Here is a 15,944-nt window from a genome sequence, read left to right as displayed (position 1 = left end):
GCGTCTGCAGCCAAGACCGCAAATACTGGCACATCGTGAACTGCCATTGACATGTCATTTTAAGGATGAGAGAATGCTTGCTACCCCAGCCAGGGAGAGAGAAGATATAGTAACCAGTGGCAGAGCTGGTCATGCTGATATGGCATCATGTTCCTGGAAGATTCCATAGCTGTCGATCATTAAATAAGAGGGCTGAGCCCAGGCTAAAAATACAGCATCACGAGTGTCTTGCAGAGGGACTCACAAATACCTTTTTGCCTGCTCCATTCCCTTTAAAAGTAAGAATTGTCAATCAAAAGTGTGTGTTTACATTGCTGAACGACAAAGTTTTAAACCTCAGACTTGCTGCAAAGACTCAAGTCTACGTAGTGCCGAGAGTGGAAGGCTCAAAGAGGGAGAGTCTCCATGGATTTCAACAGAAGGGAACACCTAGCTTTATAATGGGCCTTTCTATATCATCGTTTTGGCCAGGGGTCCATATGAATTTGTGGTGATATTAGGCAGAGGCTCTGTGGCCTGGCAATGTTGACACTGCTTCAGAAGTTTAAACAAATGTTGCGTGAGTTTTGAAGTGATGAATAAACATCAGTGAAATGGTTTGGAAACAACAGTGGGAAGGGGAAAGTAGTTGTACATTACCTAGTAAGGAAATCATCTTGCCTTTCTATTTTTTTCCCCCACAAGCAAAAAGCAGAAAGATTCCACAGACTTTACTCTGTTAACAAGTAATGGATCATTTTTCTTTCTTTTCCTTTTCTCAGTAGTGTAAATGCTAACTATTTCCCCCTCTGTCTTATGCTGGATTGGATTGAAAACCTCTTTCCCAAATCACTCTGCACGCAATGAATCATCAGTCCTGGTGGCTAATGGCTCTTTTGTGAACCCAGCAGGTGTGTAACAGGCTTCCTCTAAGTGGCCTGTCCTGTGTCCCTTGCCTCTTAGACTCCCAAGAAAGGAGTCAGGGACACGTGAGAGCTCAAAGGGTCTCAATCTTGGTCCCGTACCAAACACTAAAGAAAACACGAGGCTCTGTGGCCACGAGGACCTACATTTCTATTTCTCAGTGATTAATGCTGCAGACAAAGATTAGGCCAATTAAAATCTCCAGCACTCCCCGGTATGTCCTCCCCCACATCATTTGGCCAAGTGTAACAATTTCACTCAAAACAACACGATTTTTCTTATTTTTCAAGAAATATCTATTGAGTTCATAACGCATAATGTGGCCTATGATAGGTTCTGGGAAATATGAAAACTAATATAATAGCTAATATTGATGGGATATTTACTTTGTCCCCAGCAGGAAATTATACCTAATTTCCTGATATAAGATAACTCACTTGATCTATAGGTCAATAAATGAGTACTATTACGATATGATCATCTTCATTTAATAGATGAGGAAATGGAGGTGTAAGTTAAGGAACTGGAAGAGCTAGGATTCATATCCACGCAGGGTGATTCCAGAGCCACAATGCTCTACAACACTGCCTGCCAATAGCAAGACATGATCCCAGCCCTCGAGGACATCACAGTCTATTGGTTGGACATTATCTAGTCATATAATTGAGTAATTGGACATCTAAATGTAAGTGAATAATGCTGTGAAACACCAAGGCATAAAACCTCATCAGATATTTGCTGAAGTCTCATCTTAATCAAATCAAGTCTACGCTGGTCAATCTACGAAATGCTGCACTCCTGCAATATGCACCACCTCCCCAGAAAAGCTGACTTCTGCTGCTCCTTCTTCAGGAATTGGCATGGTTTGGATGATGTGAACTTCCACCCTGGCCACAAAAAACAAGACCAGGAAGGTTACTTGTATTCATTTCCTAGGTTTGCCATAACAAAGTGCCACAAAGTTGGTGGCTGAGAACAACAGGAATATGTTGTCCCACAGTTACGGAGGCTAGAAGTCCAAAATCGAGGTGTTGGCAAGACCTTGCTCCCTTATAAATCTGTAGAGTGAGGATCCCTTCTTCCAGCTTCTGGTAGCCCCAGATGTTCATTGGTTCATTGTTCTCTGGAGCTGCTTCTGATAGACTTTGAAGACACCCCCATCACTAAAATGTCTCCAAAGCCTGAAGAGGAGAGTCAAGTACAGGTTCTCTACTGGGCCAAGTCAGCTGCTGAGGCCCCTTCCTGGGCTTCCTTGTTTGTTTTTACTAAATATATCAATTAAACAAACTAGCCAACTGTATTTTTTGGTCTTTTTATGCAAACTAATAAGACTCCTGCCTAACCTATTCTGACTTTTTTCATCCTGTCAAAACTACACTTAAAATTCATATACTATGGAAAACCATTCAAAGTTCATCATCTTTGTCTTTGGTCACTAATCATTCCAACATCTCCTTATCACATATGTACACATATATTTCATATACATGTGTGTACAGTGTATATGATTAACAATACACACATAGGTACGTATATTATAGGTATACACACACATATATATGCATATGATGATATCTGCTTCCACATTCCAAACAAGAGTTATAATAACTGCATTTATGGATACATGTATGCACAGAAATGATTATAACTTTCTTGAGATGGTCCTTTGGTATAATAAATAATTATGATGATAATAGTAATAGCTGTTACTCGGTGTTTAATACGCCAGACATTTTGCTAAGGATTTTACATATATTATCTAAATTGGTCTTCACAAGAATCTGGAGAGGTAGGAATTTTTATACCCCTTTTACAGATGGGCAAACTGAGGCTTAGAGACTTCAAGTGATCTGTCCAGCATGACATAGCTAGAATGTAAAATATATGGGATTTGAACCCATGTGGCCTACTGTAGAACGGATGCTGTTAATCACTTTATACTGCCTGTGACTTAACCAATGTGGTGTCATAGACACCTACAACTAAAGAGGACTCAGCAAGTCATTAGATCCTGCAGCTCCATTTTATTTATGAGAATTCTGAGCCACCAGTAAACTGTGGGGCCCAGTGGCTCACTGGTTGGCAAAGCTGGAAATGAAATCTGATTATCTACCTCCAAAGCTGATGCTTTTGTACTTCAACTGTGGCCTTTCTGGGCTGTATCCAGTAGAAATGTCTTCAATTTTTTCCCCATGGATGACTTCCCTCCTCTGTTTCCTGTACTGATACAGGGTTTCTCCTATTTTTAGAGCATGTTGATTATTTCAATTAGAACCAGAGAAGAGATGTCATGCTAGGGTCTTTGTCTTTTCAGAAAGTTTGACCAAGATTTCTTTAAAACTTGAAACAAAAATTATGATGGTTCATAAAGGGTTCAGCAGGAGCTCACCTGAAAATCTAATTAAGCAGAACACGCATGCCTCAAGCATTGGTAGTAATCAAGGGTTTCCTGGGCTTTCTCTGTATTGCTATCCCCAGCTCAAATGCAGCATTCAGCTTCAAGTGGGGGCTCAGCAGATAGTTTTGACTGACAAAAGCAATTAAAAACATAATATAAGTTCCCAGCAAACCTTGTTATTATTGTGAAGGTGTCTTACATATGTAAGGCAGTTTTAACAATCCCTTTGATTAGTCATTCATGTAAGTATTTGAATAAACATTTCAAATCAAGTCAAAATAATCACAGAGGATAATAGCACTTATGGTGTTGCTTAGAGAAATTGTGATCACGGTATGTCTTTTTTTCTTCTTTTCTTTTCATTTTTTTGGAACTGAGTAAATCCATGTAACCTCCTTTGCCTACTTTTCAGTTTCAAAATGCAAAGTAACTTGATGTTTTTCCTCTTGGTAATGATGCTCCCTAGTTGGCTCTAAGAGGAAGACTGAATGCAACTCTTTTAACATATGTGGCTTCACAAAGAGAAGATGGAATTTCTGCAACAACCATTTTCCAAGGATTTTCTTATCACTAACAGGAAACCCACGAGAAGAGGGTAAAAGGAGAGTAGAAATGTAGATGTGTCAGTAGAGGAGTCACCAGATGCTGCCTTTGCTCTCAATCCCAGTTATGCCTGTCTTCTCTGGAATAATTTTATTGTTAATTATCATCAATGTCCTCATACTTAGCAGATGGTCTCTTACAATTAACCCATGTGACCCCCCAGAAGTATTTGACACCACTGCTAACCCGGCCCTCTCTAAACCTCTTTCCTTGCCTTCTCCCAGTCTTTCCTCCTTCCTCCCTGCCTGCCCCTGTCTGCCTTTTCTATCTATATTCCTTCCTCCACCATGCCTTAAGACCTGACAAACCTCAGTCCTGCCCTCATGTTTCTATTTTTCTCATTCCATTCTCACCTGGGAAGAGGGCATCAGCTCCTAGATATTCCACAAACACGGTCTGACAGCAAGCCCCATGTTCCTCTAACCAATCTAAGATTCTTGCTCCCACAAGCCTTCGAAGGTGTGGACTTCCCCATTCCAGGCAGGCTTTCATGTCACCATCATCATGGTCTTTCTGTGCTGAAAACCTGAGGTAATCAATCTACTTCTTAAGATGAGTCAAGTGTCTCCATCACCTTAAGAAGAGATCTGAAAGGCCTTGGCATGTTATACAAGGACTTCCATACTCTAGCTTTTGCTCATGTCCCTAGCACCTTTTCTCGCCATCACCACACCATATCTTTACCCATCCTTCCATGTACAGATCTACCTGCAGCTTCTAATCTCCATGACCTTCATGTGCTCTTCAATATGTTTGATTCATGACTCCCTTTCTTGACACACCAGTTTGCTAACTTCTACTGACCTTTCAAGGATGCAGTTTAAACAACCTCCAAGAAATCTCTGAACACTCCCACCCCAGCTGAACTTATGGGTCTCTGAGCATAGCTCTGCTTGTTCTTCTGTGTTTCCTATGAGACACTATGGCTACACATGGCTAGGTACACAGTGTTAAATTAAGTTTAACCTAAAACTGCCTCCTTACATATTATCAGTTTGGCCCAAAAGTTTCTCCATACATAGTAAACTATAACTTAACTGGATGTGTAAACAGACCATAACCTACTCTTACACCAGTAACTGAGTTTCAGCCAATTGAAGGCAGCCAACTGTTCAAATCATGTTTAAATAAGGGAAACACCAAGCTGTAACCTATATGAAACCACCTTGGCAAAATGTATAACAGTGAGATAAATCTGACATAGCTGACTTTGTCTTGCTTCTAACCTCAAAATCTGTGTATGTACATTCTTGAGCATAGGCCATGTTAACTATGCGAGAAATTTAGTTTAGAGTTTAATGTTAAATCAGAGATGATAACAGTCTCTTCTGAAAGTAATCCCCTCCTTGCTCAGGGACCAAACCACCTTTGTAAAACTAACAAATTAGCCACAGGTCAGAATTATGGTTCAAGAGTCATGTAGCTGTGCCTAGAAATAACATCACTCTTATAAACCTAAGATTATTGTTTAAAGTATTTTTCAGATCCTTCATTCTGATAGACCAGCTGGCACCAACAAGATTACTAACCCATACCAAGAAACTGACATAAGTGGACTTGTCGTCCCCACCTAGGGAACTAACTCTGCACAAGAAGACAGCTTCAACTACCTATGATTCCATCCCCAACCCAACCAATCAAGATTCCCCATTCCCCACTGCCCTGCCCATTAAACTATTCTTGAAAAATCCTACCCTCTGAATTATTGGGAAGACAGATTTGGCAATTATCTACTGTCCTTCCACTTGACTGGCCCTCCAATTATTAAATGCTTTCTTTGCTGCAAAACATGCTGTTCTTGGTGCATTGGCTTTTCTGGGCAGCAAACAAGATGAAACTGGTTGGTCAACTGCAAATCCAGCTGTTTTGTACCTCACTTCTGCTTTCTGTATGTCATTTTCCATTTTCTGTCCATAAATAATCTTCAACCACACAGCAGCACCAGAGCCTCTTGGAACCTATCCTGGTTTGGGAGGCTGCCTGACTCATGAATCATTCTTTGCTCAATTAAGCTCTGTTTAGACAACTTTAATTTGTCTGAAGTTTTCCTCTTAATAACATTTTACTTATTTCTGTGCCTCCCTCTGCTTTGCCACAACACACACTTGCCACAGGAAATATTCCACAGCAGATATTTGTAAGTATTGGTGCATTAGTCCATTCTCATGCTGCTATGAATAAATACCCCAAACTGGGTATTTCTAAAGAAAACAGGTTTAATTGACTCACAGTTCCACATGGCTGGGGAGGCCTCAGAAAACTTACAATCAAGGTGGAAGGCACCTCTTCCCAGGGTGGTGGGAGAAAGAATGAGAGCAAGCAGGGGAAATGCCAGATGCTTATAAAACCATCAGATCTCATGAGACTCACTCACCATCACAAGAACAGCATGGGGGAAACCACCCCCATGATTTAATTACCTCCATCTTGTCTTGCCCTTGACATGTGGGGATTATTACAAGTCAAGGTAAGATTTGTGTGGGAATACAGAGCCATACCACATCAATTGGATAAATAAATGATGGTCATAGTCACACCATAAATTGTGAAGTAGGAATTCAAATGCAAGTAAATCCAAATCCATTATTTTTTTCATTACAATATATGGATCCCAACAAAAATGGAGATCCCATGTGCACCAAGAGAGTGACTGTGGCAGATAGTTCATGTAAATAACAACAGGAGACTCCATTTCTACTGTTAACTTTATTGATATTTTCTGTGCATAATTAGAACAACACAATCCTGTTGGTCTACCCACAAATAACAAGTTCTTTCAACATACAAACAAAATTTTTTAAAAAACTTATTTTCCCTCTGTGTGCCACTGGTTAGAACCAGTATAGTAAAACTTCCCTTTTGAGAGAATTTCCCCTGTATTCTTCATCCCAATGGGTTTGTAAAGGTTGAAATGTGTTGAAGTAAGTGTGACTATGGACTCAGGAGCAAATGGTTCTAATACCTCCATCTACCTACTTCCTCATTTTATTTCCATTTATCTGGTAAAAGATGTTGAAAGTTCAAAGAACTCTAGTGTTGGTAAGATGAGGAAGAAATAGCCCAGCCTAGAAAGCTGTTTTAGGCACAAGCATCTCAAATCACCCAGGCGGGGGAAGTTCATGAGAATTCAGACTGAAAACTCCACAGCTTCCTTTGGTAGAACTTCGCAGTGTTCCATCAACAAAGAAGTGTCATCCCTACTTAGTGATCAAGAGGTTTCTGTAGAGGATGTGCTTTGTTCTCCGGGAAGCATCTTCAGAAGGCAGTCATGGTGGTCCAACTGCTTTATATGCTTGCTGGGAACCATCCTGTTTTCCAGTCAGCTGACTCTCCTCAGGTTAAAGGGGGAAAATGGCGATTTTTTTTTTTTAATGGAGTCTCCTTCTGTCACCCAGGCTAGAGTGCAGTGACACGATCTCAGCTCACTGCAACCTCTGCCTCCCGGGCTCAAGTGATTCTCCTCCCTCAGCCTCCTGAGTAGCTGGGATTACAGGCATGTGCCACCAAGGCCAGCTAACTTATGTATTTTTAGTAGAGATGGGGTTTCACCATATTGGCCAGGCTGGTCACCAAACTCCTGACTTCAGGTGATACACTCCCCTCTGCCTCCCTAAGTGCTGGGATTACAGGTGTGAGCCACTGCACCCGGCCGAAAATGGTGATTTTTAACCTAAACTACTTTTCTTGGAAGTTGCTTCTGAATTTTCAGGGCCATAGGAAATAAAAGCACAAACAGTGAATATTATGACAAACCAGTGGAATTAAGTAAACATTGTTGATTTCCCATGTTTAAATGCTAGTCAAGAATAGGTCGGTATAATATTTATAAATTTTGAATCCTAGAATACTTCCCTGCCAGATGAATGACTTTTCCTTATCTGCTTTTGGGTAGATGTGTTGTATCTTATTTAAGCCCAAGTTACATCTTTTGAAGCGAAGGAGAAAACATTTTGGAGTGATCTACCAGCCACATGTTCTGGTTCTCATTTGCAGCGTCAACAACTACCAAAATAATAACAGGTGGAATTGAAAGTGTTTTGGCAGCCATTTCTCTCATCTTCTTCTCTCTCCTTTTTCTCTTTCCTACTACCCATCAAGCCAGGATAATATCATATTAAAGAAAAAAGATATACAGATGACTAGGAAATCTTTTATATGAACTAAGAAATAAAGATGTTTTGAGTTTGGAATTAGAATCAAACATGAAGGAGAAATGAAAAAAAAAAAAAAATATGTACTTGGTGCTTACAATATACCAGAACCTTAAGGAAGAATTTTGTTTACATATTCTTATTTAATCTTCAAATTAACCCTATGGGGTAGGTGATATTTTTCTACAGATGGGAAAAATGAAGCTAATATGATTATTGCCTAATGTTATACAGTTAGTAAAAGGGAAAAACCTAGATTTTTAACCCAGCTCCAACATCCAAAGTCTAAACTACTACAACTTTCTCCCTTCTGAGATAAAAATCATGTTTTAGGCTGGGCGCGGTGGCTCACGCCTGTAATCCCAGCACTTTGGGAGGCTGAAGTGGGCAAATTACCTAAGGTCAGGAGTTCAAGACCAGCCTGGCCAATATGGAGAAATCCCGTCTCTACTAACAATATAAAAATTGGCTGGGCATGGTGGCACATGCCTGTAATCCTAGCTACTCAGGAGGCTGAGGCAGGAGAATTGCTTGAACCCGGGAGGTGGATGTTGCAGTGAGCCAAGATCATGCCACTGCACTCCAGCTTGGGTGACAGAGCAAGACTCTGTCTCAAATAATAATAATAACAATTTAAATAGTAATTATCAAAAAATAAATGTTTTGATAAATGTGGTTAATTTGGAGGAAAGCCCTAACATATAAGACTGGAGATTTATCTATAGGACAGTCAGGATTGAAGGGGACTTTCCAGAGCTATGTTTATGCAGAACTAAAGTATAACTGAACTTTGAGTTACTCCTTTATACAATGTGACACAGCTGCCTGGAGTTCACTCCATCTATCCTTTGGCTAGGCCTCCAGGAAGGTAGGAACCAAGAATAGAGGATCAACTTTTGCAAGTTAACCCTTCCTGGTTAATATCTTTTTCTAAACAAGTGGGATGGCCAATGATAGCCACTTACCAGCAACCTAATAGGATTCAGAATTGTAATGGGTGCCAGTTCATACTAGCAGTAAAATCAGCTGAAGGAAAAACTAATCATTGTGTGATGTAAGTAGGCTAGGCAGTCAACCCAAGCATTAGCAGGCTCCTTCCAGACAGCAGAGGGCACTGAACAGCAAGAGGAGAAGCCAGAGGAGGGAAACCGCATTCACAGGCTGCACTCAGTAGTTCTGACATTCATGACTGCTGTTCTAGTTATGTGTATTGCCCTTAAAAGGAAGGAATAGGCTGCGCGTGGTGGCTCACGCCTGTAATCCCAGCACTTTGGGAGTCCGAGGCGGGCAGATCACGAGGTCAGGAGTTGGAGACCAGCATGGCCAACTAAAAATACAAAATTAGCCAGGTGTGATGGTGGGTGCCTGTAATCCCAGCTACTCAGGAGGCTGAGGCAGGAGAATCACTTATACCCAGAAGGTGGAGGCTGCAGTGAGCCGAAATCATGCCACTGAACTCCAGCCTGGGCAACAGAGCAAGACTCCATAAAAAAAAAAAAAAAAAAAAAAAAAAAAAGAAGGAATACCACAAAGTTTAATTTTCAATATCCCCTACACAACACAGAACACATGAACTATGAAACAAAAAAAAGTGTTAAGGTTTGACATAATTAAATACACAGCCATTTGTTCTGAGTAATACATTTTATTCCCATGAGAAAAACCACTGTTTAAAAAAGAGAGAGAGAAAATTTCTAAAGACACTTTTATGGCCCAGTTATTTGCACAGCCAACCACCCTCAGTCCAATCCCGAAATTTTATTGTGGTTCTGTTTACTGTGTAGGAAAAAAGAAGATAGCACCTGTGCTAAAATTTAGAAGGTAGGAACAGTTGATAAGAAAGAAAATTGTATCATAGTTTTGTAGGCTGTTCTATTAAATTTCTCAGGCAAAAAAATTGCTCTGAGACTGGCTATGATTCAGTTCAGCTATTTCTTGATACACTTTTGGGTTTAGTTTATGTAATAACATTCCATTTCCATGGCATGTCTTTTGTTTAAGGACCTCAGAGCACTTTAAAATGCATCAAGTCCTTCACCCTCCCAACATCCCCGTGAAGTGGGTTGTAGGCAACCGGTGGCTTCATCTGTCTTTTACAGATGAGACCCTCAAGGCTCCAGCTCAAGGCCTTTGCCACTGGCCTGCACAGCCTCTCATTTTTTCTTCTTCCTTTTTTTTTTTTTTTTTTTTTTTGAATCGGAGTCTTGCTGTGTCACCCAAGCTAGACTGTGGAGTGCAGTGGCAGCACAATCTCGGCTCACTCCAAGTTCCACTTCCCAGGTTCACACCATTAGCCTGCCTCAGCCTCCAGAGTAGCTGGGACTACAGGTGCCCACCACCACATCAGGCTAATTTTTTGTATTTTCAGTAGAGATGGGGTTTCACTGTGTTAGCCAGGATGGTCTTGATGTCCTGACCTTGTGATCCACCCTCCTTGGCCTCCCAAAGTGCTGGGATTACAGGGGTGAGCCACTGCGCCCAGCAGCTTCATTTCTTAAACCTATATCTCCTCCATATAAGTCTAAACATCAAATCTTCAGGGATCTCCTTTGTCCCAGAGGGTAACATTGATGAGTCAGATACACAGGAGACTAAGTTTCCATTCATTCAGAAATATGTATTGAGCACCTAGTATATTCCAGACACTGTTCTAGGAACAGGGCATGCAAAACAGGAAAAAAAAAAATCCATGTTCTTTTGGAGCTAACATTCTCATGGGGAGACACACAATCTACATAATCAGTCAATTATATGGTATGTCAGAAAGCGATAGGTTCTCTGGAAAAAAAAAATTAAAGCAAAGTCAGGGGAAATGAGGAGGAGTGATTGTTAGGAATTGCTGATCTCACCAAGCAGGTGACATTTGAGCAAAAGTTTAAAGGAATGAGCCAGGGTGCTGCCTGGGTCCCAACCTTCCAGTCAGGGGAGGAGCTTATGTGAGGGCCTGAGGAGGGGGCTTGCCTGGAGAGTCTGAGAATAGGGAGGCGGTCTGTGTGGCTGGAGTGGAGCGAGGACCCAAAGCCAGAGAGGAGCTGGGGCAGAGGAGGAGGTTTTGGAGGCTGCCATGACAAGACGGCCACTTCCTACCCCAGACCAGGTGACACACAGACACACAGGAGGGTCTGAGCAGAGACCTGTCGCCTTCTACTTGTATGCAGAAGCCTAGAGGAATGTGGGCGCTTTATTTGAGATGTTTGTTTTATCAGAACAAGAGGATTTTGTTTTGATTTTCCACATAGAAAATTCTGGTAAAATATTACATATATCTTTTTTTCCTTCAAATTATGCATACGTCCTAGCTTCCTGGGGCTGCCTTCACTAAGCACCATAAACTGGGCAGCTTACAACCAAAGTTAAGCACTAGAGGCTAAGACTCCAAAGTGCAGGTGTTGGCAAGGACATGAACCCTCTGAGTCCTTCCTTGGCTTTGCCTAGCTTCTGGTGGTGTGCAGACAATCAGTGGCCTTGCGTGGCTGGCAGCTATGTCAATCTCTGCCTCTGTCATCATGTGACCTCTCCCTGAGTGTCTCTCTTCTCTTATGAACACACCAGTTATATTTGATTGGGAGCCCAACCTACTCCAGCACAACCTCATCTTAATGTAACTACAGGCACACCTTATCTTATTACGCTTCACTTTCTTGCCCTTCACAGAAATTGCATTTTTTACAAATTGAAGGTTGGTGGCAACCCCACAACAAGGAAGTCTATTGGTGCTATTTTTCCAGTAGCATGAACTCACTTCGTGTGTTTGTGTCCCATTTTGGTAATTCTCCCAACATTTCACCCTTTATTATTACTACTTATTTTGTCTGTCTTGGCGGTCTGTGGTCCATGATCTTTGATGTTATTATTGTAATTGTTTCAGGGCATCATGAACCACACCCAAATAAGACAGTGAACTTAATAAATGTTGTATATGTTCTAAATGTATATGAACTGCACCATGGACTGTTAGTTTCTCCATTTCTCTCCCTCTCCTGGGGTTTTCCTATTCCCTGAGACACAACATATTAAAATTTGGCCAATTACTCACCCTACAATGGCCTGTAAGTGTTCAAGTAAAAGGAAGAATCAAGCTTCTCGCTTTAAATGAAAAGCTGGAAATGACTAAGCTTAGTGAGGAAGGCAGGTCAAAAGCTGAGACAAGCTGCAAGCTAGGACTCTTGCACCAAACAGCCAAGTTATGAATGCAAAGGAAAAGTTCTTGAAGGAAATTAAAAGTGCTACTCCATTGAACACACAAATGATAAGACAGTGAAACAGCCTTATTGCTGACATGGAGAAGACTTTAGTGGTCTAGATAGAAGATCAAACCAGCCATAATACTCCCTTAAGCCAAAACCTAATCCAGTGCAAGGCCCTAACTCTCTTCAATTATGTGAAGACTGAGAGAGGTTAGGAAGCTGCAGAAGAAAAGCTGGAAGCTAGCAGAGCTTGGTTCATGAGGTTTAAAGAAAAAAGCCAGCTCTGTAAAATAAAAGTGCCAAGTGAAGCAGTAAGTGCTGATGTAGAAGCTATAGTAAGTCATCCAGAAGATCTAGTGAAGATCATTGGTGAAGGTGGCTACATTAAACAACACATTTTTAATGCAGATGAAAGAACCTTCTATTGGAAGAAGATGTCATCTAGGACATTCACAGCTAAAGAGGAGCAGTCAGTGTCTGGTTTCAAGTTTCAAAGGGCAGCCTGACTCTTGTTAGGAGTGAATGCAGTTGGGGACTTTAAGTTGAATCCAACGCTTATTTCCCATTATGAAAACCCTAGGGCTCTTAAGAATTATGCTAAATCTACTCTTCCTGTGTTCCAGTAATGGAACGACAAAGCCTGGATTACAGCACATCTGCTTATCACATGTTTTACTGAATATTTTAAGCCCACTGTTGAGACCTACTTCTCGGAAAAAAAAATTCTTTTCAAAATTACTGCTCATTAACAATGCACCTGGTCACCTAAGAGCTCTGGTAAAGATGTACAAAGAGATGAATGTTGTTTTCCTGTCTGATAACAAAGAATCCATTCAACAGCCCCTAGATCAAGGAGCAATTTTGACTTTCAAGTCTTATTATTCAAGAAATACATTTTGTAAAGCTATAGGTGCCCTAGGAATTGATTCCTCTGATGGGCCTGAGCAAAGTGAATTGAAAATTTTCTGGAAAGGATTCACAATTCTAGATGCCATTAAGAACGCTCATGGTGCGGGACAAAGGGAAGCGAAGCCGGAACTGCAGCCACTTTCTCTGCCCATGGAAAGACCATCTTACACTCCACCTCCCACCCCAGCTCCTGCAACACAAATGCCCAGCACACCAGGGTTAGTGAGATACAATCCATATAGTCATCTTGCCTGCAACAACTACAGGCTTGGAGGGAATCCGGGCACCAACAGCCCGGTCACCGCATCCTCTGGTATTACGATACCAAAATCCCCAAAGCCACCAGATAAGCCGCTGATGCACTACATGAGGTACAGGCAGAAAGGTCTGGGACCAAGTAAAGGCTTCCAACCCCGACTTAAAGTTGTGGGAGATTGGCAAGATTATTGGTGGCATGTGGTGAGATCTCACTGGTGAAGAAAAACAAGAATATTTAAACGAATGCGAAGCGGAAAAGATAGAGTACAATGAATCTATGAAGGCCTATCATAAATCCCCCATATACCTTGCTTACATAAAAACAAAAAGTTGTGCAGAAGCTGCTTTAGAGGAAGAAAGTTGACAGAGACAGTCTCGCATGGAGAAAGGAGAACCATACATGAACATTTAGCCTCCTGAAGATCCAGATGATTATGATGACAGCTTTCCAATGAAGCATATAGCCACCGCCCGTTTCCAGAGAAACCACTGCCTTATCAGTGAAATCCTTAGTGAGAGTGTGCCAGATGTCCGGTCAATTGTCACAACAGCTAGAATGCAGATCCTCAAATGACAGGTCCAGTCCTTAATCATTCATCAGTGAAAACTAGAAGCTGAACTTCTTCAAATAGAGGAATGACACCAGGAGAAGGAGAGGAAATACCTGGAAAGCACAGATTCATTTAACGATGAACCTAAAAGGCTGTGTGGTCTGAAAGTGGAAGTGGATATGGAGAAAATTCCAGCTGAGATTGCACAGGCAGAGGAGCAGGCCTACAAAAGGCAGGAGAAAAGGGAGAAGGAGGTGGCAGAGCAAGCTGAGCATAGACAGAGCAGCATTGTTCCTAAGGAAAAACAAGCAGCCAACAAAGGTGAGGAGAAGAAAGATGACAAGAACATTCCAATGGAGACGGACGAGGCGTGCCTTGAAGAAATGACAGAGAGCCAACAGAACAGTGAAGAAGGCACGTCTACTCCTGAGGACAAGGAGAGTGGGCAGGAGGGGGTAGACAGTATGGCAGAGGAAGGAACCAGTGATAGTAACATTGGCTTGGAGAGCAACAGCACAATAGTGGAGGAGCCGCCAAAGGTCCCATACCAGAAGATGAGAAAAAAAGAATAAATCTTGCCATATTTTGTGTGTTGTAAATACTTTTTTTAATGAAAAAATGTTTTTTGGTTTAAAAAAAGGAACATTCATGATTAATGGGAGGAGGTCAAAATATTCTCATGAACAGGAGTCTGGAAGAAGTTGATTCCAGTCCTCATGGATGACATTGAGGGGTTCAAGGCTTCAATGGAGAAAGTCACTACAGATGTGGTGGAAATAGCAAGAGAACTAGAAGTGGAGCCTAACTCAGTGAGACATGACTGAATTGTTGCAATCTCATGACAAAACTTGAACAGATGATTAATTTATGGATGAGCAAATAAAGTGGTTTCTTGAGATGGAATTTACTCCTAGTGAAGATGCTGTGAACATTACTGAAAAGGCAACAAAGAATTCAGAATATTATGTACACTTCGTTGATAAAACAGCAGCAAGGTTTGAGAAAATTGGCTCCAGTTTATAAATAAGTTCTTCTGTGGGTTAAATGCTATCAAACAGCATGACATACTACAGAGAAATCTTTCTGGAAAACAAGAGCCAATTGGTATGGCAAGCTTCATTGTTATCTTACTTTAAGAAACTTAAAAATTTTAAGAAATTGTCACAGCCAACCCAACCTTCAGCAATCACCACCCTAAACAATTTGTGTGACTCAATTTATTGTAATATTTACATTATTATGGTGGTCTGGAATTGAAGCCACAATATCTGTGAGGTATGCCTGTAATTCCACCTGCAACGACCCAATTTCCAAATAAAGTAACCTCTGAGGTACTGAGGATTAGAATTTTAACATATCTTTTGCAGGAGGAGGAAACAATTCGACTCGCAACACTATGTCTCCCAACAATTTCGACTCTGGCCCCTGGGTTGAACACCTGCCTCCTGAGGATCAGGGTAGTCAGCAAACATCCAGGGTATAGATTAGTTCTGATACTAGAAATCTCGGCAAGAGATCAGGGATGGTACCCAGCACCTGCTCTCAAAAGCTCATCCCTCCATGATGCGCTGGAGAGGAGACTCTTTCCCAAGACCCAGCTGGGTATGCAATGCTACAAACGCCTCTGCTGCATTTCTTTTCTGGGTTCGTACTTTGTCTAAGAGTGTGTGTGTGTGTGTGTGTGTGTGTGTATAAAACAGAGAGAGAGAGAGAGAATGGAGAGAGAGAGAATCAGTGTGCCTTTGTGTTTGTATATGTGACTGTGTGTGGATGTATGCGTGCCTCGGCCTGTGTGCCTCTGTGTGACTCTATGGGTGTGACAGTATGCAACTGTGTGATAACACTGTGTATTTACATCTGTGAGTATATGTTATCTGTGAGTATGTGATAGAATCTGTGACTACGGATACAGGTTTGTGCAGGCACATGTACGTCTGTTAGTATTTATACATGTTTATAGTACAGGTACAGAATCTGTTGAAAC

At 41.4% G+C, this 15,944-nt stretch overlaps 1 pseudogene; it reads left to right on the top strand.

Annotated features, from left to right (window-relative positions):
- The first annotated feature begins 13,310 nt into the window (after positions 1-13,310).
- Positions 13,311-14,532, top strand: LOC104667999 (annotated as a pseudogene).
- The last annotated feature ends 1,412 nt before the right edge of the window (positions 14,533-15,944 follow it).

This window comes from Rhinopithecus roxellana, chromosome 9 (genome assembly GCF_007565055.1).
Source record: "Rhinopithecus roxellana isolate Shanxi Qingling chromosome 9, ASM756505v1, whole genome shotgun sequence".
NCBI lineage: Eukaryota > Metazoa > Chordata > Mammalia > Primates > Cercopithecidae > Rhinopithecus > Rhinopithecus roxellana.
Note: the sequence above shows the minus strand (reverse complement) of the source record. Positions and strands in the feature narration are given on the sequence as shown.